General features: G+C 39.3%; 1 protein-coding gene and 1 non-coding gene across 4 annotated transcripts in view; both read right to left on the bottom strand.

Moving 5' to 3' along the window:
- ARL15 (ADP ribosylation factor like GTPase 15) overlaps positions 1-23,852 on the bottom strand; it is a 429,148-nt gene that overhangs the window by 23,230 nt on the left and 382,066 nt on the right. The window lies entirely within an intron of this gene.
- Positions 4,768-4,871, bottom strand: LOC112207290 (U6 spliceosomal RNA). The gene has a single exon (XR_002941722.1). It is a non-coding gene; the product is annotated as a U6 spliceosomal RNA (small nuclear RNA).

Raw genomic sequence — 23,852 nt, 5'->3', positions numbered from 1 at the left:
ATTCCTCCCACATTCCATCTATTTTCCCATCTGTAAAATGGGAATACTGAAGTTAGCTTTCTTAGACATACCTTGTGGTGATATCCTACTGATACATGACACATATCTATAGTTACTGGTCTTCGGGTTTAAGAGTCAAGATTTTGACAAATGTGTAGGTGAGCTTGTGTGTATTTGGTTTTCTTGGGTGGGGGCACACTAGAGGGAATGGGCATGGAGAAGAAGGTTGAAAGGTTGGCTTAAGAGTTCCTTTATATATACATATATATATATATATATATATATATTTTTTTTTTTTTTTGAGACGGATTCTTACTCTGTCATCCAGGCTGGAGTGCAGTGGCGCAATCTCAGCTCACTGCAAGCTCCGCCTCCTGGGTTCACGCCATTCTCCTGCCTCAGCCTCCCGAGTAGCTGAGACTACAGGCGCCCACCACCATGCCCTGCTAATTTTTGTATTTTTAGTAGAGACGGGGTTTCACCTTGTTAGCCAGGATTGTCTCGATCTCCTGACTTCGTGATCTGCCTGCCTCAGCCTCCCAAAGTGCTAGGATTACAGGCGTGAGCCACAGCGCCCAGCCGAGTTCCTTAATATATTCTTACTCTCTGTGTGAGCAATGCCTAATAACTGAAATATGGAAGAGACCCTCTACAGGCAGTATTTCAGATACTGCTTTGGGCATCTAGAAATGTTTCAGATACGATTGCTATTTAAGATTGCCACATAAAGCAGTCCTATTTTTTCAACAGTTAACTATCTTGTTTCAGACTTCTCATCCTCAAGCATCATCACAGGCACAAAAATGATGTCATAACTATAGACAATAGTCCCCCTTTACATGCAGTTTCGCTTTCCATGGTTTCATTTTCCTTGCTACCATATAAAAAGATATTTTGAAAAACAGAAAGAGAGACCACATTTGTTTTCATTACAGTATGTTGTTACAATTATTTTATCATTAGTTACTATTGTTAATCTCTTACTGTGCCTAATTTATAAATTAAACTTTATCATAGGCATGTATATATAGGAAAAAAATATAGTATCTATAGCAGGCCTTCTGTATCCATGGGTTCCACATCTGTGGATTCAATCAACTGTGGATTGAAAATACTCAAAAAAAAAAATTGCACACGTACTGAACATGTAATGAACTTTTTTCCTCATCATTATTCCCTAAACAATAGAGCATGACTAGTTATGCAGCATTTACATTATATTAGGTATTATAAGGAGTCAAGAAATAATTTAAATATATAGGAGGATATGCATAGGTAATATGCGAATACTACACCATTTTCTTTCATTGACTCAGATTTTGTTATTTCAGAAAGGTCTCAGAACAAATGCCCCATGGATACTGAGGGACAACTGTAAAGGGTTTGGTACTATCTATAGTTTCAGGCATCCACAGGAGGCCTTGGAATGTATCCTCCGTCAATAAGGGGTGATCCACTTGTATTCAGATTTTCAAAATGTTTCTTTTTTGCAACTTTAGGGTCATGCAGTTCCTGGGATTCTGTACACTCACTAAATGCACAGGAAATAATACTACAAACGACATGACTTCCCTATTTGACAAAAGATCAATGAAAGGATATTCGAGCATTGACTTTTGAGAAGGGTGTGTAGGATATATTCAGATTTGATACTGTGACACTGGAGCTAGTCTCAAAATTAATGAGCATATACACAAAAGTTGACATCAGATGGAAGATGACATCATTTGAAAAATACATGCTTATCATATCCCATCAAGTTTGGTCCTGTTCAGAACAGGAAAAGTTCCATTCATAGGTGGAGTCTTCAGCTTCTAAATTATTCGGGAGAGTAATAACAATGTTTCCCCTCCCTTCCCTCAAGACAGAGCAAACAAACAAGTACACTATAGAAAATCAATTATAATTAGGGGAAAATTTCTCCTGCTTGCCAGCAAAAATAAATATGGCTCCACTGAAAAAAATCACTAATATTATACATTGAAGTTTTAGACATATGCTCTGAATAATTAAGAAAATTATTTGAGCACAGAAAAAGGTATGGAAGAAGCCACATCAAACTGATAACACTGGATAATAACCTTGGGGATTAAAGAGGGAAAAGATTATTAACTTTTATATATCTTTATGTATTTCTGAATAATTGGACTTAAAACAATAAGTGACTACAGTTTTTGTATTTTAAAAAAACTAATAAAATAAAAACATACAGGTTGGGCATGGTGGCTCACGCCAGTAATCCCAGCACTTAGGGAGGCCGAGGTGGGCGGATCACCTGAGGTCAGGAGTTCGAGACCAGCCTGACCAACGTGGAGAAACCCGGTCTCTACTAAAAATACAAAATTAGCTGGGCGTGGTGGCGCATGCCTCTAATGCCAGCTACTCAAGAGGCTGAGGCAGGAGAATCTCTTGAACCTGGTAGGCGGAGGCTGTGGTGAGCCAAAATCACGCCATTGCAGTCCAGCCTGGGCAACAAGAGTGAAACTCCATCTCAAAAAGAAAAATAATAATAAAATAAAACAAAAACATAAAAACATACACATGAACACATCAAAAAGAGAATTTAAGGAAATAAAAATACACTGTATGCAGAGACACATCCAAGAAGGTAACCTGGCTCACAGTAGAAGCTCGACAAACATGAGTTATATGAATGTGAAGCACACAATAGCTGACAATATAAACATTCTCCTCATCTAATAGTATCTACTCATGTGCCGCAGATAAATATAGTTGCTTTTTAACCATCATAGTTAAGAAATATGGATTTTTATCTTATCTAAGCACTTTGGGGATTTAAATTTTAAGTCAATATAATTTATAAGAGTTTGTCTGTTTCTGGAAGGTGAGCAACCTTTCAGGCAGGCCAGAAGACCCTCAGGATTCTTAACTTTCACAATGAAAATCCAACAACTGCCCACAGGGCTGCAATGTTTATATGTGGATTTTCCAGAATTAGTGGTACCAGCTCTTGAGGCCCGGACAGGAAATGAAATCTCCAACTCCCTGCTCTTTATCAGACCTCCTGGGAGAAGTAATCGTTAGAGAAGATCATTGAAAGGGCCAGATCATCCATCTTCCTCTACAGGATGTCTAATGCTATCCTTGAATGAAGTTCAAGTATACCCTGCTGAAGGCTACCAAATCACTTTATGGCATTTCAATACTAGGGTCTCAACATTACTTAACGCCACCGTAAGAAAAGGCCACAAGAAATTCAAAACTACGCTTACTATAACAGTGTTGTGAATTACTCATTAGATCACTCAATGTCTTCTATAGAAAACATCTTCTTAGAATTATGGTCTTAAATGACGAGTTAATGGGTGGAGCACACCAACACGGCACATGTGTACCTATGTGACAAACCTGCACGTTATGCACATGTACCCTAGAACTTAAAGTATAAAAAATATATATATATATATATATATATAAAGAAAACGTCTTCTTAGAATTATGCTCGAACAGCTTTTATTTTCCCTATGGAAGACACATTCTCCTTCTTTTCCATAATGAGAAATAATATGTCACAGATCATGATTCCCCTGCCCTTTCGTTTTTCAAAAACCCAGAGCAACAAACATGAAACTCAATTGGAAAAGTGATTCGACCAATTGGAGTAGGGTTGAGCATTATCATAGTTGCCTTCTCTTTGTTCTGATCTTCTTGTATTTCAATATTTTATTATTACTATTTTCATGTGAGTCACTTTAAATAATTTGTAGACAGAAGCAGTGGACTACATAGACAAAATAAAAATAAAGTAATATCTCCATCTGGAGTTGAACAATAACATTCAATTATCTCTTTCCTTGGCATAACTGCTTAACAGAATACACCAAGCTTCATTGAAAGCCACCAATATTCGATCATTCTTACTATTTTGAGGACTTCTTAATTTTACCATGGAGTGTGGACTCCAGTTTTATCAGAATTGTCTTGGTATGAGAAGCTTCAACTGAAGTTCACTCATTTAAAACATTTTAAGAATATCACAGTAAGAAGAAATTCTTCAGTAGGTCAAGTCCCTTACAGCAAAATCCAAGGGACTGTTCAATTGTTTTACTCTATAAAATGAATGATGCTTACAACATCATTTTTTCAGAATCCTTCCTTCTTTCCTTTGTCCTTTCTTTCCTTCTCTCCCTCATTCCTTCCCCCATGACTGTGATATTTTCAGGTGATAGGATTTTAACTGTACCGTCCAGTTCTTACTATCTTATAGATCAGATGTTAGATGTCATCTGGCATTTTTTTAATTGTTTGTTTCTCCAAAGTACCTTTAACTTTTTTTTCAATAGGCTTTTGGGGGACAGGTGGTGTTTGGTCACATGAATAAGTTCTCTAGTGGTGACTTCTGAGATTTCAGTGCACCCATCACCTGGGCAGTGTACACTGTACCCAACGTGTAGTCTTTTATCCCTTGCCACCCACCACCCTTTCCCCCAAGACCCCAAGTCTAATATGTCATTCTTATACTTTTGTGTTCTCATAGCTTGGCTCCCACATATGAGTGAGAACATATGGTCATCTGGCATTTTTAATGCCACATGATCAAATCCAACAACACTCTCCAAAATAATCTTTCAGGGTAGTGATGGTGGAATCTAAAAACAGTAAAGTTAAGGTGTCTTTAGCCATAGGATTCTGGCCAAACTGTGAGATAAATAAAATCTGCCTTTATTTCTTTTTCACCTTCCTTTCCAAGAATTCCTTCCAGCAATCCGAAGTCTCTATATACCTTACTATGTGTCAGACTTTTTTTTTTTAATGGAATACTTTATGAATTTGCATGTCATCCTTCCACAGGAGCCACGCTAATCTCTGTATCATTCCAATTTTAGTATATGTGTTGCCAAAGTGAGCACCACACACTCTTTTAAGATCAAAAATATATACATGAACTCATTAATCCTCACGTCAGTCCGTTGAGGAAAGTACTATTATTATTCCATTTTTCGAAGCTAGGACACCAAAGCTTAGACAGGTTAAAGAATATGTCCAAGCTATGGGGGCAAGACACAATGGTGGTGGTCTGGCCCAAGAGCCTGTGTACAGTGGAAATATGCTGCTTGTTAGTTAGTATGCTGCATGCTGAGCTAGTACTAACAACAAAAAAGCGGTTTTGAATGAAAAATCAGTGATTAATAACACGAAGTGAAATCCAACAGTATGTAACTTTAGGTACTTATAATAGGGTTGGGATGAGATTTGTTGCAATGCCTCCTGAAGTCCCTTAAAATTCAGTCCACATCAGCAGCTACTCCTTGAGAGTATTGCAAGTAGAACAAAGCATTTCAAACCACAGAATCCTTTCAATGTTTTTATATTTCTCCACCATAATCTTGCAGCACCCCCTCCTCCAAAGGGCAGCACTGAATGCACAGCACATGACACATTGATATGATCAAGGTTGATTGGTGGCTTCCCACATATCATGTGAGGTCGCCAAGAGATTAAAGATTGCTAGAGTATTGTGGAACCCTCAGTGATCTGAATTCAACTTATCCATTCATTCATTCAACAGATACTCAACAGGAACCTACTACATGCCAGATACTCTTCTAGAGACTAAAGATAAAGCGGTGAACAAAGCTGAATAATCCCAAACTTCTAGCTACTTACATTCTAATGAAGAGAGACTAAATAAATGTGATAAACCAGTAAAATAGTATGTAGCATGTTAGACAATGGCATAAAGTACTAGGAAGATGAAGCAGGAAGATGCATGGGAAGTCTACAGTTCAAAACAGGGTGGTCAGGCCAGGCATGCTGGCTCACGCCTGTAATCCCAGCACTTTCAGAGGCTGACGCAGGAAGGTCACTTGAGGCCAGACTTCAAGACCAGACTGGGCAACAGAGTGAGACCCCGTCTCTACAAAAAAATTTTTAAAAATTAGCCAGGCATGGTAGCATGCATCTGGAGTCTCAGCTACTTGGGAGGCTGAGGTGGGAGGATTGCTTGAGCCCAAGAGCGCAGGGTTGCAGTGAGCCAAGGCTGCACCACTGCATTTCCCCATGGGCAACAGAGTGATATTCTGTCTCAACAAAACAAAACAAAGCAGGGTTGTCATCTCTCAATACTCACAGATCCTATCCCCTTAACTTTCTAGCCAAACTGAGTTTAGTCACTCCTTGAACTCACCTTGCCCTTCCCAAATATGAACTCTTTGCCCAAGACATTTCTTTCTCCTAGAAGGCCCTCTGTCCTGTTTCTTGTGAGTGGTAGTTTAGCTAGTTAACTGGACTGAAGCCAAAACTACCTTTGTTGAAATCCCCTTTTTATTACTTACTAACTGTTTGGCTTTGGGTAAGTCCCTTGACTGCTCTAGGCCATAGTTTTCTAATTTGGAAAATGGGTATAATAATAATGACAAGAACAATAATACCTATATCACAAGGTTCATTGTGAGGCTCAATTGAATTAGAATACTAAAGTGTTCAGAATAGTACCTGGCACTATTCTACTACTACTATGACCTCAACTAAATTTCTATCTGTGCTTAAGACCCAATTCAAATGCTACTTCTCAATTTCTAATCACAATAGCTGAAGGTGAGATTTTCCTTCTCTGAGATCCTGTAGTCCCTTGGTTTTATCACTCTAATGGTATTTAACCTGTATCATTACAAGTATTCACGCTATCTTGAAGTACAATTATTATATATATGTGAAGTACAATTATTATATGTGTGTGTATATTTATTTACTTATAAACAGCTTCTTCCCTCCTGAAATCACAGCACCTGAGGGTTTAGAATGAACATAAACTTTTCTTCTTCCTCCTTATCTCCTTTTCCCTTCTGTGAGTGTTTTAATCAGTTCATTATTTATATATACCAGAGAGTGGACAGGACAAGGAAAGGGAAGTGAAATTAGCAAGTGCACAGGCCCACACACACACACACACACACACTTTATAGTTCTGTATTAGTTCATTACATTTAAATCTCCCAATGTTTTTGATCTCCTTCTCTGAGGAAAGCTTGGTGGTATAGCAGTCTATCCTCCAAAGATTCACAATCTAAATCGCGTAGAAAGCCTTAAGGAAAAAAAAAATTCCTCTCACTTAAACAACTTAAGCCCCAACCCTACTTGAAACTATGCCTTAAAGTGCTTGCTGTCTCCCCAAATATACCATGTATTAATTTTCACACTTCAAGACTGCTACTTATCCACCTGATGCATTCTGGAACCTCCTTCCCTTCCCCTGTCACTTCCCTTCTTTGTTTTCCTTGCTCTCCCTTCCCTGAAGAATTGACTGCTCCCTCAACCCAAGTAATACATAAATATTCGTCCATTCATTTCCCCTCTTCCCTGCTAGAGTGCAAATTCTTTGGGATGAAGACAGACCTCAAGGCTCAGAGAGCTTTGGCCAAAGTAGACCCTCTCACTCATCTTGGCGAATTCCGCATCTGGAGCAAGGCCTGAAGTGAGGCAGATGCTCAGAGTGTTCACTGAATGGAACTGAATGAGCTGCTAATGAGAATAGCCAAAGGAATCTTTTCTTCTTTTCTTTTCTCTTTCTTTTTAGCTTCTTTTTCTTTTTCTTTCCTTTCTTTTCTTTTCTTTCTTTCCTTTGATGGAGTCTCGCTTCTTCGCCCAGGCTGGAGTGCAATGGCGTGATCTCAGCTCACTGCAACCTCCACCTCTCTGGTTCAAGCAATTCTCCTGCCTCAGCCTCCCAAGTAGCTGGAATTACAGGCATGTGCCAGCACGCCCAGCTAATTTTTGTATTTTTAGTAGAGACGGGGCTTCACCATGTTGGCCAGGCTAGTCTCAAACTCCTGACCTCAAGTGATCAACCCGCCTTGGCCTCCCAAAGTGCTTGGATTACAGGCATGAGCCACTGCATCTGGTCAGTCAGCCAAAGAAATTTCAGTCCCTCCTTCCCTCCCTTGTCCTTGCCTTCTGAGCAGAGATGCTGGGCACAGAGCTGACCAAACCAAACTACTAGGGGGAGGAGATACACAAATACTTCCTAAAACAGGCTGGGCAGGATGATCTATAGTTTTTATTAATTCAGTTTGTTGGGGGCTTTATCACACACAAGGCACTGTGCTGTGACAGAGAAAGATAACCAAGACCTGATACTGCCCTCAAAGAACCCGTAGGCTACTGGGTGAAAAAGACAATAATTATAACAAGGTATGTATAAAAATGGCTGTGGGAACACAGAAGAGGGTGTGAGATTTACCTGTCTTGATAGTTGCTAACTCATTTGAAAATTCATAATATTTATAAATGATAATAAATCCATAGTAAAAGAAGCTTTAAAACTATAGTTCTCAAGTCTAGCATTGAACAGTTTGGACAATGTCTAGGTTATTTTATTTTGTGGAGAATAGGCTGTTTCTGAAAGCTCCCACTTTTATGGCCCAATCAGTAAGAGATTTCTATTCCAGCTGCTACATGATTCATTTATTTTAGTTGTAAAAACCTGAAAAAGTGAAAGGAAGAAATGTAAAATAAGCATCCCTGTCAAATTTACCCTTTTTCTTTAGAATGATGTTGATCCAAGACAAACAGTCTCAACCAGGGCAACATATATTTTAAATTTCATTGCAGCAAGTAAGAAAGAGAAACGACTTGATTTCAAGTTGGTTTTTGATTTGTCAGGTGACTTTAAGTGATTCGCCTCTTGGTTCCCAATTTGGCTTCTATTCCAAGATAGAAATTCTAAAACTTGCTCTTTCACTCAGGCTGAAGTGCAGTGGCATGGTCATGGCTCACTGCAGCCTTGACCTTCTGGGCTCAGGCGATCCTCTCATCTCAGCCTCCCAAATAACTGGGACTGCAGGCGCACACTACTGCACCTGGCTTTTTAATTTATTTTTATATTTTGTAGAGAGACTGTCTTGAACTCCTGGGCTCAAGTGATCCTTCTCTCTCAGCCTTCCAAAGTGCTGAGATTACAGGCGTGAGGCACTGCACCTGACCTGAAATTCTAAACGTACTCACAAAATACCCAGAACAGATTTAATTCGGAGAATACCTTAATCTCAACATGGCTGTGTCCAGGTGAAGAGTCAAAATGTAATATTAAAAAAAAAAAAAAAAGAGAAATAGAAAATTAGGTTCCACGATAGACACCAGGGCTTACTTGAGGATGGAGGGTGGGAGGAGGGAGAGACTTGAAGTACCAATTGGGTATGATATTTACTACCTGGGTGACAAAATGATTTGTACACCAAACCCCAGTGACACACAATTTACCTGCTGCAGGGAAAACAACCTGCACATGTAACCCCCTAAACCTAAAATAAAAGTTGGGGGGAAAGAAAGAAAGAAAATTAGGTTTCAGAACACAAAGTATTATTATTATTATTTGGAAAGTGCCTACTAAGACAGGGGCAGGTGACATGTTCTTTTAAGGCATCAGTACTAAGGCTGCCCAGCAAATACACAGCTAATCTAGAATATTCTGATAGAAAGATAAGGGTACAGGGAATCTTGTATGAAACAAGAAAAAGGCCAGATGATTGATACAGCCTCCAACATAATTTCCCCTAAAGGCTATTAACAACACAAGAAGGCCCAAGGCATTACTCTGAGCAAATTAAGACCTGACAGGTCATGTAGGAAACTCTTTCAAACATCCCAACATTTGATGTTTTATCATTTCATTTTGCTCTGCATATCAGAGAGATGGTTTACCTCTAGCCCAAACCTCCGATATTCAGTAATCACTCTATTCATATATATATAAGGAAACCACTACAAAAGAAATACACAAAGCTTCAGTTTACTCTGGACTCAGTATTCTAGGGGAAGACAACAGTTTTCATTTTCTTTTCTTGCTGGAGAACAAAAGCATCAGGTAGGAAAATCTGTCCCCTTGGAAAAGGACCAGCCATTTGTTCTCTGGAAGGCCCCTGAAAGTAAGCAGATAAGGGAAAGTGGATATCTGGACTTGCCTGAGAAAAGCCTTTTAGGTCCAATTGTAGCAACTTATTTGAGAGCTGCAACTCATTAAGTGTGTCTCTGATATCACTTCAGATATGAAGGTTAGTGAAACATACCAATAGATTGAATCATCAAAAAATTCTCCTAGGAATTTGAACACAGAAGATTTGATGGAGAATTACTCCATTGGCTCAAGCCTGGATGGGACCCTAGTGGAGATAAGATACAGACACCTTTTAGACAAGGGTTTCATTCTTCAGAAATAGAAGCTCAAATTGAGAACATTCCGTCAATCCCTCAACATTATCATCACAGTGTTTATTAGACATCTACATATACTCCGTAGGCACTAACCAAACACATAAAATCTAAAGTCTCTGCCTTCACAGAGCAGACAAATTAAGAAAACAATCCCACCTCCCGCTCCCATTCTGGGGACTACACATCAGAAAATAGATCTCTTTTTACAAATGTGACCAGTTTATTTCCTTAAATCCTTATTGATTCAGGAAACAGTGCTCTTCAAGTCTCTGGCTTGAGAAGAGCAGTTAAGATTAACCTTTTCTGATACTCAAGCTGCAGGACGTCTTCTTTGCATTGCCTCTGGAAGGATTTAACATTGCTCTAATCCCTCATCTATCAAACTCCTTCACCAGAGGGGTGAAGGAGGCCCTTTTGCTCCCTATTTTTATGAGTCTGCCAGGAATACACTGGCAATCAAAACTGAAGCTGCATTCCTCAAAACGCTTTTGGTAAATAGACACAAGGCAGTATTGTGCTTACACATATTTCATATTCTGAGTTGTCTATCTTAAACTCAGGCTCAAAGAGGCTCTGAATTTCCCATTCTTAGAAATCATACGACATATGCAATAAGAACATATGGCCATGAGATAGCTGAGGCTTCAGTTTGTACCACAGCCAAGAACACTAGATGCCCAAGTGTATAACTACTAATGAATTAAGAAATAATGCAGAGAGGTTGTCGAGAGAAGGAAAATATAGAAAACTAATTTAGAAAAAGCAGATTTTATTTATTTATTTATTTATTTATTTATTTATTTAGACAGGGTCTCACTCTGTTGCCCAGGCTGGAGCGCAGTGGTGTGATGATAGCTCACTGCAAATTTGACATCCTGGGCTGAAGCAATACTCCTGCCCCAGCCTCCTGAGTAGCTAGGACAACAAATGTGTACTACCATGCCTGGCTAATTTTTTTTTATTTTTAGTAGAGATGGGAGGGGTCTCACTATGTTGCCCAAGCTGGTCACGTACTCCTGGGCTTAAGTGATCCTCCACCTTGGCCTCCCAAAGTGCTGGGATTACAGGTGTAAGTCACTGCTGCTAGCCGGAAATCAGACATTTTAAAGGTATCTGTCAATTGCATAATAATCTAAAAATATTTACATAAATGTGATAATGAGAGATGAGAGTGATTTAGATCTGGGGGGTCATGGAAAATAAAGCTTCTCAAACTCAGCAGAATTTCAACAATTATCCAAGGTTGACAGTCTTAAAAATACAAATAGAGACTGCACACTAATAAATATGAAGCTCGTAAAATCTGGCTTTAAGGTAATGCCACACAGACCATTGACAGTTAGCAAATGAAATAAAAGAGTCTGAGTATCTGGAAGCAAAAGAGAGGAGATTTTGAAATATATCTTATAATTTGGTGAGGTTGACAGTAAAAAAAAAAAAGCTGTGTTATTTTCGAAGGTCCATTAAACTTGAAAAGTAACAACACAAATCTACAATCTAATTACACAATTAAAATTAGTACAAGGAGATACACAATTATTTTATAACTTCTGGATTTCTACTGGGCTTTTTATTTCCTCCACTGGTTTTGTCTTTCATTGGGAAGGAAAATTTCAATGGTTTATCTTATAAACACCAGGTGTGAGTGAACATTTACTGGGCAACTGTACAGGACATAATACACCCCTCATAACACCTCCCTATCAAGGCTTTTGTTATAGATCACTGCCAATCTCTGTGAAAACAGGAACCATATTGCAAAGATCAGCAGTCATACAGTTTTCCTTAACAAATTCAAATACTACATCGTAAGTCTACGAGGTGTGTGCCAAAGGTGTTATCCAATATACTGAGTAGTAAATAGCAAAGCCCTCCCCATCAGATTTTCTCAACTTGGAAGGAATTAAGGAAGCCATTGAAATGAATGCAGAATGGTTTGCAGAAACGTAAATATTCAGGGTAGAATCTACAAATGTAACACTAGCTACCCCTTGTAAAATTATCTGTGCTCCTGCCAAGGGAACTCACACTCCAGTGGAGTGCAGAGCAGTAGAAATACATTTACCTTTCTTATGAAGACAAGAAAAAAGATCAGCCTAGTGCTTTCTATAAACAATAATACAAGTGAGAAGAAAGTGATTGAGGGAAACAAAACAGGATGGGAAAGGAAAAAAAGGAAAGGTTTGAGCACGCCTGTGTGTGCACTCAGAATAAACAGCTCAGATTAAGGCGAAAGACTTGCAGCAGCTGCTGCCATGGTCTATTTCTATTGAATGGCAACGGAGGGAACAAGGGGAGGCAGACAGAGCTAACCTTTATTGAGCACCTACTATTCCATGCTGGGTACCTGAAATACCATGTGTTTGGATCAGCTCACTCGTTTCTCATAGCAACCAGTGACATTGGTGTTTGAGTTGTTGTTTTGTTCCTTGTATCAGAGCTGTGCAACTTGAACTAGAAGGATCACTGTCCTGCCATTTTCTAATCAAGTAATCTTGAACTGACGAGTCAGTAAATGTCTTTAGCTTCCTAATTTTTTAGAATAAGGGAATAACAGCTGTCTTTGAAGGGTTTGGGTATAGACTGGGCACAAATATAGGTAAAGTATTTAGCACAGTGACTGCCGAGAGTAGGTGCTCAAAAATTGGTAGCTTTATGAATAAAATTTATAACTACTTAATAGAAAGCTGTAATATGTGAATAACTTTTTTTAAAAAATGGAAGTCTCATGCTAAAGCCCTGAACAATCCTTCCTTCCCATAAGTACCTTCATAACTTTTGGGGGTCTATTTTACCCAAATTATTATTTTATTTTTGGTAGAGTAGCCCAATTTTAGAAACTTTTCCCCCATAAATGAAGGGTTGGAGGGTAATTGAAGACATGATGATAGGGTCCCACACTATGTTTTTCATTCGTGGTTTCAACTTGGTGTATATCTTGCTTGGTTGCCTTTCATAATATATGTTCTTGTCATTTTGTTAAAAAATGGCTCTTCAACACAAAGTGAGTGCTTTTATGGGTTGAGGATAATTTGCACAGTCACTGAGCAACTGCCAAATGGTGAGCATCATTGTAGCTGCTGCCTGGTGCTTCTGGAATTTTTTTTAAAAAAGTATCTGCCAGCAGGTGCAGTGGTTCATGCCTGCAATCCCAGCACTTTGGGATGGCTGTGGAGGGAGGATCACTTGAGCCCAGGAGTTTGAGACAAGCCTGGGCAACAAAGTGAGACTCTGTCTCTATTAAAAAATAATAAATAAATAAATAAATAAATAAATAAAAGGAGCTGCCTACTTATGACATGCCAGGCACTGTGGTAAGTGCCTTAGATAGCTAGTGCATAGCAATATCTGTGTCCTCCTCTTCTTCCAGGGCAAAAGGCTACACTACAATTCACAGCCTTTGCCAGGGCTGGCTGTAGCCAGGTGACTGAGTCTTGGGAGTGGGGGCACAACTGATGTGCACAACCTCCAGGCCTGGCTCAAACTAAACTTTTGTGATGCCCCCTTTTTGTGCGCACAGTCCTTCTCTCCCTTTTCATAAGTGGTTGAATAAAGTGGCCCCAAGGACCTAGAGGAGAGCAGAACAAGATAGAGGACATCAGGGTCCTTGAATAACTACAAGGAGCAGAGTGCCCCCACTGACCATATTGCACTGTGAGGTGACCTACAGTGGCAAGACATCGAGAATGTAAGCTTTATAGCAACTGTATTACTCTAATACAGAAACATTTCATCACAATTCTCATTACGGCTCTGTCAGGTAATGTATTATCACCTGCATTTAACTCATACAGGAACAGAGGCTCAGAGAGGTAAGTCACTTGTTCAAGAGCAAGCAGCTAACAGGTGAAGAAACTGACATTCTGCCCTTGGTCAGTGAAACTTCAGGACCCATGTTCTTACCCATGGGTATACTGTCCCCCCTATAGTTATTGTAAGTATGTAAGTACAAAAACCTATGTGTTAGACATTTCCCCTTTTAACCTTGAACTTACGTTCCAGTAATAGAAACATTTTATTTTCCCATTAATTATATGGAGAATAGTAAAAATTAACATGAACTAATTTTTGCAGATGATTTCACTCAGGGAGTGACAGAATAATGCATATAAAACACTAAAAGCACAAGGCAGGTGGATCACTTGAGGTCAGGAGTTCAAGACCAGCCTGGCCAACATGGCAAAACCTGTCTCTACTAAAAATACAAAACTTAGCTGGGTGTGGTGGAGTGCGCCAGTAGTCCCAGCTACTTGGGAGGCTGAGGTGGGAGGATTGCTTGAACCCAGGAGGCGGAGGTTGCAGCGAGCCGAGATTGTGCCACTGCACTCCAGCCTGGGTGACAGAGAGAGACCCTGTCTCAAAACAAAACAAAACAAAAAATCATTAAAAGCAGACTGCTCTGACTAAAGCAAGGCTGGGGTTACCAGGAATGAGCAGTTTGACAATCACTATGTGCCATCATATTGATTTTCAACACTGAGCTATTCAGATTTCTTTCCTTTTTAAAACAAAAAATGTCTAATTCAGTTCTAGAATTCAGTTTTGCAGACATACCAGAGCTATGCACCGAAAGTTAATGTACACCTTGAAAGCAATATGTACCTTAGCGACAAGGTAAATCCATCAATATCTGCTCATCAAACTACTTCCTGTTTTACTTAACTTGTAGTGTAGCACCACGTGTTTTGTCAGTTAATTACTGACCCTCAGCTGGCAGCCACTTGGTAATGAAAAGACTGTCTTCTGGTATGCCTTAGTTTGTGTTTCTGGTATGGCCATCTCAGCTTCCATTCTCTCCTTTAAGTCTGAAGTCTACATTCAGTTCCGTTTAGTTCAATTAACATTCACTGTTCCCTTGCCTGTGTTTAGTAACGAGGATACAAACAAGATTCAGGCCTGGTCTCTGCCCTAGGACCAGGAGAAGAATCCAATAGTTCACCGTAAAAGGATCACTGTACCAGTTCATTTAGTCTTTGAATGTCTTCTTATTTTTTAAATGACAATGACTGTATCAGCTTTGAGGCATCATTCTTGAATGTCCCCTAACTTTCTGTGTAGATAATGTTTAGTACAAGAGGAACATTTAAGATATTAAAGATGGAGTATGTCATGGACACTAACCAACCAGAATGAACGTTGGTGGCAGTGCTGTAGTGCAGTTCTAGAGGCTCTCTACCAAGCCAGGAATTACTGCTTTGGTTGTGGAATTGTGGAGCAGCCCAAGAGGTCCCAGCGGGGAGGAAACAGGTGGCATTCAAATGGATGGGCCAGTACGTCAATATTTTAACAAGTGGTACATCTGTAGTGATGTATTGATGGAATATTGCCTGACTTGTGAACAACAGCTCCATAGGAAAAGGACAGCCACTTTTCCATCTGTGCTGACAACTGAGCTGTGTAGATCCTGAACCAGAAACACAAGAGAAAAACAATCTGAAAACTGTCTATTCCCTTGGGGACTTTCACTTTCCTTTATGAGCATTTCAAGTAGAGCAGCACTCCATAAATGCTGCTGACTGACTGACATTTATTGAATAACCAGTGTATACAGAGCATGTTCTGAGAAACTTATACAGAAAATAGAAGTGACCTATACATGCTTTCATTTATTTTGATGATTAATTTTTAAAAAGTGGCCTTTTTGAGGCAAGTCTATAATCTACACCCTAAAGAAGTCTTCTCAAGTGACAGGGAACTTCAAACTCAGGGCAAGCAAGTTTTGGAGAATGACTGCCTCTTCATCATTCGGGCTCTGGTCTTCAATGGCTGCCACTGGTAAGGGTGAGTCAGGATGGGACTCCTGAAACTCAAAACAAACAAACAATCACCTCCCACACCAGAAACAAAGTCCTTTTGCCTCTCCAACTTGAAACACAAGTTTGTATTTGTGGTCTGATTTTTGCTAAGACCATAAAACTTTACATCTGCATAAAATATGACGCAGTTGCTTCGGAGGGGCAGGCTGTTCCCTGTCCCCACCCCATTGCCTCCTTGTCGGTGAAGGGCTACTTGGTAAAATGATCTTTGAGTTCTAGAGATGAATTATACATCCTGTATAATTGCTGGATGTTGTCAGATGCACAAATATAATAGGTTGTCAAATGCACAAAGCTTTCTCAAATAAGCATGATTTACCTAAAGGAATCTCCTTTACTAGTAACCTAAACTGATTCTTTTCAACCTAAATGAAATTCTTTCGGTTCTGGCATATTCTTGAGTATGTCAAAATAAAAATCTCATAATATTTAAAAAACTTATCAATTTTTATTTTTTAAACAATATATTTTTAAAAACCTGATTATATTAGCCAGGCATGGTGGCGGGCGCCTGTAGTCCCAGCTACTCGGGAGGCTGAGGCAGGAGAATGGCATGAACCCGGGAGGCGGAGTTTCCAGTGAGCCGAAGTTGCGCCACTGCACTCCAGCCTGGGCAACAGAGCAAGACTCCGTCTCAAAAAAATTAAAAAAAAACCTGATTATTTTTCAGACCAGGTAAACACTGTAAAGTTAAAAGACTTATAACGACTTGTAATTAAAGCTTAAGATCTGATTTGAAAAACCGCTGAAGGAAAATTTTCAATTAGAAAGCAGAACGTTGAAGATAAATGAGACATGACTATAAGTTCTCTTCCTGGCGTTAGACTATGACTTTCAGGAAAAGGAGGTAATAAAAGTGTCCGGAGAAAGGTATTTGTCTGACATTGTGTCAGATTTCCGAAGGCCCATGAGCACCTTGAGAAGTAACAGCTGGGAGGAGCAGACTGAGAGCTTTAGCAGCTTTTGGAAAGTTGCCATTACGTCTCCTTAGCTTTCTTAAAAAGCATTCATTTGGTGTTGTCTTTTACTTTTATTAGCTTAAAAAATTTTAGCAGATTGTCACACAAGCCACATTATGGGAGATATTCCCAATTTTGTTGATTACTTTTCCAGCCTTTCTTAGTGTTACTTTAATTATTCTAAACAGCACTTTAAAACTGTTTAGATAAATTGAAAATAAGATTCATTCCAAAGAACTGATACAGAAAAGATCTTCTTAGAGTCAGAATTTTTGAGCCAGAAGGGGACTTACAAATCATCTATTTCAACCCTCTCATTTCACAGCTAAGGAGACTGAGAATGACTAAAGCCAAAGTTGGCTAGGAGGGTTGAGGGCATGAACCTAGACTCCTAACATTTAGTCCAATTCTCTTTCTACTCAGTGCCAGTTCCACACTGTTTTTCATTTTTCATTCTCACTTAAAGGCTGCTCACCGTAACTCCCCATGCCCCTCCTCCCAACTCTGGACAGCAACCAAACTGTCTTTGGCCTAACAAGGGTGCACAGGGACTTTGGTTCTCTCCCAAGGAGGAGGTATATACATTCATTTGGCTCTCTTCTTTTTAATAGCTCCTGGTCTTTCTTTCAATTCTTATCAAATACAATGTAATTTGGGAGCCCCAAATACCTCAATCAATATTTATAAATTTACAGAGAAGGGAAGGAATTACATTCAAATTGGAAAACTGGTAAGTTAGACATATTAGACACAATAAAGAATTCAACTCCTTCAAAAGGTGCTTATAAGCGTCTTGTAGCATTTTCACAGAAGTCTCCTTCTACTGTCTTTAATAAAATCTGTTTCCTCCCAAGCTTCAATTTTCAAGATTAAAAAAAAAATTCTTCATTTGTCCTATATTGCAGACGCTTCAACTTTTTTCTTGAATTTTTATTTGCTTCTTATGCTACTTCCTAACTTGGGCCATCTAAAAACCTACAGTTTCATAATTCTATTTTTATAATTTTTTTTTTTTGAGAAGGGGTCTCGCTCTGTCACCGATGCTGGAGTGCAGTGGTGCAATCATGGCTCACTGCAGCCTCAATGTCCAAGCTCAAGTGATCCTCCCACCTTAGCCTCCCTCGTAGCTGGGACCATAGCTGCATGCCACCATGCCTGGCTAATTTTTTTTACTATTTGTAGAGACAGGGTTTTGCTATGTTGCTCAAGCTGGTCTTGAACTCCTGGACTCAACTGATCCTCTTGCCTTGGTGTCCCAAAGTGCTGGGATTATAGGCGTGAACCACTGTGCCTGGCCGTTCATACATTAAGTGAGGTTGTGGCTCATGCCTGTAATCTCAGTGCTTTGGGAGGCCAAGGCGGGAGGATCGCTTGAGGTCAGGAGTTCGAGACCTGCCTGGGTAATATAGCAAGACACTCATCTGTATTATATATATGTTATTTTTTTAACTGGGCATGGTGGCATGTGCCTGTGGTTCTAGCTACTCTGGTGGCTAAGGCATGAAGATTGCTGAAGCCTAGGAATTCGAGGTTGCAGTGAGCACCGATCACACCACTGCACTCCAGTCTGGGTGACAGAGCAAGACCTTGTCTTTAAAAAAAACCAAAATAATAACAAAAAAAACTTTGTTTTTAAGCAGTGAAACCTGTTTTTCAAATGGTATCTTACAAAGAACTTAAATATGTATCGTAAACATAGGAGGGATTCTCTGACTGAAACAAGGGTTGGGGTCTACCAATTACATATTGTTATGAACCTCTATGTCCTTAGTCTTTTTTCTTTCTTTCTTTCTTTCTTTTTTTTTTTTACTAACTATACACTGAAATAAAGACATTTTAAAAACACCTAAAGAAGATACATCATCGCAATCCAAGTATCTTATTGTATCAGGCAAACAGAAACCACTCCAGTTATTCCAAGCTAAGGAATGTAATACAGAAAACTGGTTACACAGGTGACAGAAGTACTAAGAGTCTCAACCAAGATAGTAAAGCCATTCAGAGATTGCAGGAAGCCACTAATGCCCACAGGGCTGCAGAGATGCGGGGAGGAGGTGTCTTTACTAGATCATAGAAGTCAGGGCCATCTGGTGAGAACTGGGACCATGGCAGGGGCTGCCCAGTGGAATCTGGGATCATGGAAGAAAGGGCTGTCTAGTGGGAAGATGAAGCCATGGAGAACATGCAGCCACGGCGGGAAAAAGTCCCCCCACCCCAGCCACTTCATCCAAAGCACAGACAGGTAAGAATATCTCTCATTTCTCCCATACTTGTCCTTCTTCCCCTCAAAATTCTGTCTGTCCCTCCCTGACCAGAGCAAATCAGAAGCATAAGGGTCAGGGAGCCTGGGCAATGCAGTTGATAGGAGAAGGGAAAGGAATTGACATGACAGCAAATTGACAGTGAGTGGCTTCCTCTTCTTCAGATTGTTCTACGCCAATCAAAAAAACCATTCAGCTGAAACTGATATCCAATCTTACAGAAATCCTTCTGCCACCTAGCTTCACGAGAATGATTCTCTCTCTGCCATCCATGCTCTTCTTTCCCGCTACTTTGGCTCACTAGAAGATACTATTCTGTATGGACCTATGAAATAGGTTTCCAAAGGAAGTTGTTCAATGAGCCAGGAAAACCCCCCACAAAATTCAGCAGAACAAGAATACAACATGCCTCAAGGTAAAGACCTCACATGTTGAACTATTTGGTTAAACCTTCAGTCACCAAGACTTTTTTTTTTAAAAAAAATAAAGTCCAAAAGCCTCTCCAGCCCCAATATCTTCCTCCGTTTTAATTTTATTTTTATTGTGGTAAAATATATATAACATAAAATTGACCATTTCAACTATTTTTTAGGAGTAAAATTCAGTGGCATTAAGTACACTCACATTGTTGTGCAACCATTTCCACCCTCCATTTAATCGTTAATTTTCTAACTTGCAGTGAGGGCGTGAATAGGAACTCAACACAGCAAAGATGGACAGAATACCTCAAATTTCTAAATCCTTCTCTTTTGGTAACTTCATCAGCTTCATGTTTCTGAAGAATGGAGCCTTGACATTACCTATATTGCATGTCTGTCCATCTCACTCCTGCCCAGCTCTGTGCCTTGCCAAGTCACAAATGAAGATGGACAGACAGACAGACAGAGACACACACACAGACACACGTGCACCACCCTTATGTTTTCATCCTTCAGCTAAAAGCTCTCTTTCATAAGTGGTTATACATTTGGCTCTGTTATTTCCTGCTTCAGCACCTGCCCTGGGTCCCAATTCACCTCCTCTACAATCACCTCTTGAAGCCTTTGGAATAAAGTTTCCCTAGGTCCGCATCAAATTTCCTTCCCTAATTTTTGGCACTGTCCATATCAACTCAGTGCAGCCCTGCAAGTACTGATCACACACGTACTATGTATGTGTCTAGGACCATGTTCTGCTTTCTGAAAAATGGTATGGACAAGGAGCTTAGGGTCTTGGTAGCTGTGTTTGGGACATCAAAAATAACATAAAAAATTGAGGATGAAGGATCAAGTATAGTGAGGTGAAAACTGAGCATCACTGAATCAAAAATGTATGATTTGAAAGAGGGCTGCAGCAACTCAAGGCAGCCTGTAGGGAAGTGGTCTCTGGACTCCTGGCAGGCTGGGTTCAAAGTCTGACTTTGCCCTTTACTAACTCTGTGACCGTGGATGTTTCCCTTAACCACCCCGAGCTTCATCTTCCTCATCTGTAAGATGTTGCTAATAATAACATGTATCTTTAAGGCTATTGTGTGGACTAGGTGACAGGTAAGGAATTTATTTAGCTCAGTGCCTGGCAGGTAGGAGGCACTGCATAAATGTCAGTGAATATTATTGATCTCCACACTCATTCTCAGCACAGAGCCAGACTGATGGTAACTAACGTTACTGGAGTCTTCATGGAGGAGACAGGATTTGAGATGGACTTTTGATTAGAGTTAAGATTCGGACAGCTGACTTTGAATGCCAGAAAAGGTTCCTGGAGAAGGGTATGATTTATGGTTGCTTAGGTAGTTTAGATATTAAATGAGGGCAGTATTTTAGGATTAGCACTTGGATTAATGTTTTCTTTTAACTGCAAAGTAAACGTAGGCATTTTGGTAGAAAATCAGTGTCACCGTCCTAGCCATGATCTTTCTAAAAGGATCCTTCAGCTCCTCAGATCTTTCTTTTTACTTCCAATTCTCCAACCTTGCTATGAAGTGTGGATAAAGGATTAAAATTCAGCAGATCACTTCAGGTTAAAGAAAGGAAGAGGCTTTGCCAAATACCCTTTATAAGTGCGAGGCATAAATTGAGGCTCCACTCTGAGGACTTTTACAAACAAATAGAGCCAGGTACCCAAATTCTACTAATTATATTGATATCCATTCATAATCATTCCCCCTCCCCTAATATCCATTCATATTAATCCTCCCGCCCTCAAGTATATGGACATATTTATGGGATAAACTTGAAAAAAATTTAACAAGGACATTGTTATTCCAGGAAGTGGCTGTCGGGTGATTGGTTCAAGAATATTATACAACGCTCAGCAGAGCTCCCACAGAGCTTCTGTGCTGTCTTTTCTCTCACTTCCAGGTGTTTATACGACATAAAACTCACTGCGTTAACCAATGCCGATTCCACACTCAGAATGAAATGATTTCCTACTGTGAAAATGGTGTCATCCAAACACCCACAATAGCTTGGATGTCTGCTTTAAGACTAATGAATTTGCCAGTTTGTATAGGGCCCACGTATTTATACTTTAGCAAAAGCACTATAATCTTGTTTCTGAAATTTTGTTCTTTTCTTCTAAAACAGAAATACAGAGAACTCAAGAAAGATAATCCTTAAAGTTTTTATGAAGTTAGAGGGAAATGATTCCATTAGTCTCACTTATCAAGGCCATCTAACTCTTTGTTTAGATAAGCATTCCAGATAGAAAATAAGTTCCAAAAAAAAAAAAAAAAGAATACATAAAAGCATGCAGATTGGTTAGATAGAAGCGAAAAGGGACAGAGGGAGGAAATTAGGGTAAATATTATTTTTCCCTCAATGGGAGTATTTTAAAGCTAAATGCCCTGCCCTAAAAAGTCAAGAGTTATGTAAAGTATTGGTGGTTGTAGTCATTTGAGAAAAGTACAACCCGAATATGCATTTCTCTTATGGGTCAAACAGAAGTCACGATAATTGTGTGTCCTTTACACTACCCCAAGATTGTTATTTAAAGATGAGCATAGTGAAAACTATAATACTATCATTTGTCCACTACCCATGTATGCTAGCAAATAATTATAAATATTTTTACCAATGAACTGAATCAGAAATTGGTAACAATTTTAAAAGTAGCTTTTCTGCTATTGTGCAACATCAATGCCCTTCTATTACATTAAGTTCCAAAAAGATAATTCTCTTATCTGACAGCATTATAAAAGCAAAGTATTTCATGCATGGCAGTGTTGAGGAGCTTGGTCATGGGGGACAGGGTGAAAGGTCCAATGGACTACCATAAATGTGTGGTTCACACCATCAGAGGTGGATGCACCTGCTAATCTGGCTTCTCAGTCAAAGTCCCCCCTACAAGGCAACGGTGTGGCAGAATGCAAATGGGAAATAAAGGTACAGGACAGCTGGGACTCTTCTGTTGCAGAAAAGGAAAGCAAGCCGAGGAAGAGAGTTTAGTGTGGGCACACTTGCTGCTAACCTGAAGTGCTCTCTTTACTTATGCTCTGTTCTTAGGAGGGGCTGATCATTTATTATAGGTTCTTTTTATATTAAACACTAATGAGAAGGCAAATAACTTATAGGGAGTTTCATATTAAGGCTCAATGATATTAAATACCTGGAGAGCCTCACATAAACAAAGATGGATTACCAGCAATGCTCAAAGTAAAATTTTTATACAATAATAAAAAATAAAATATTTTCATAATAAATCTAAAAATCACATACCCACACAAGTTGCTTCTTCCCATCCAATATATACTGCAATTGGCTACCAGGGAGGGGAAGTGAAGAGACAGACACACCTTTTATTATTTTATCTCTTAAATGTTACCTAAAGACCTCCATCTTAACCAAGCAGCCTATGGCTTCTCCTCCTGTTACTAAAAACCTGCCAACATTTCTTGGTCACCTGAGAGGGTATCATCAGGGCAGCTTGAATTTGGTATCACCAAACAGTCTTTGAGAAGGAAAGGGTCACTTGAAAGAGAGAAAATTTCCCATCCATGGATAAACCTTCCTGCATATAATGTAACTTTCAATAAGCCTGATAAATACTCTGTAAAAATAGACATCACTTCTCCTAGGTGTAAGAGATATATTTGTTAGAAAGGAGGCAGAGGTATTGTCTTGGGATTAGAGATCATTTCAAAGCGAAGTCATTACAGAACACACTCTAGGTTGCTCAACACTCCAGGGGAATATTTTCGGTGGTCGATTCACACACATGCTGACTACAGAGGACATTCCTATGAACAGGAAACTAAGGAGGAAACCACAGTTTTCTCTACATTATCCATCATCAGACCTCTGGACACTGTTAATTAAAGTGGTTTCCCTATAGAAAAGATGCAGGTCGGTAGAGGGAATTAAGCGGTATATATACCAATTTAATTTCATGAAATCAGTTTGAAATAGAAGTAGTTTAGCTAACTGGAAAGACTGTGTTACAGATTCTTTCAGGAATTCTGGGCACTAGATTCACTTTCCATGATTTTATTTATTTTTTATCTATAAAGGATTCCTAAGAATACATGATAATGTTCCTAACAATTGAGTCAAGGGAAAGGTTAAATTAATGCCTTCATCAATCATAAATGGTGATTATAAATAATCTCAGAATTAAATCCTGATCAACATAAATGTTTAAAGTCAGCTTTATTTGGCCTACAAAGAGGA

The sequence above is a fragment of the Pan troglodytes genome, chromosome 4 (genome assembly GCF_028858775.2).
Source record: "Pan troglodytes isolate AG18354 chromosome 4, NHGRI_mPanTro3-v2.0_pri, whole genome shotgun sequence".
NCBI lineage: Eukaryota > Metazoa > Chordata > Mammalia > Primates > Hominidae > Pan > Pan troglodytes.
Note: the sequence above shows the minus strand (reverse complement) of the source record. Positions and strands in the feature narration are given on the sequence as shown.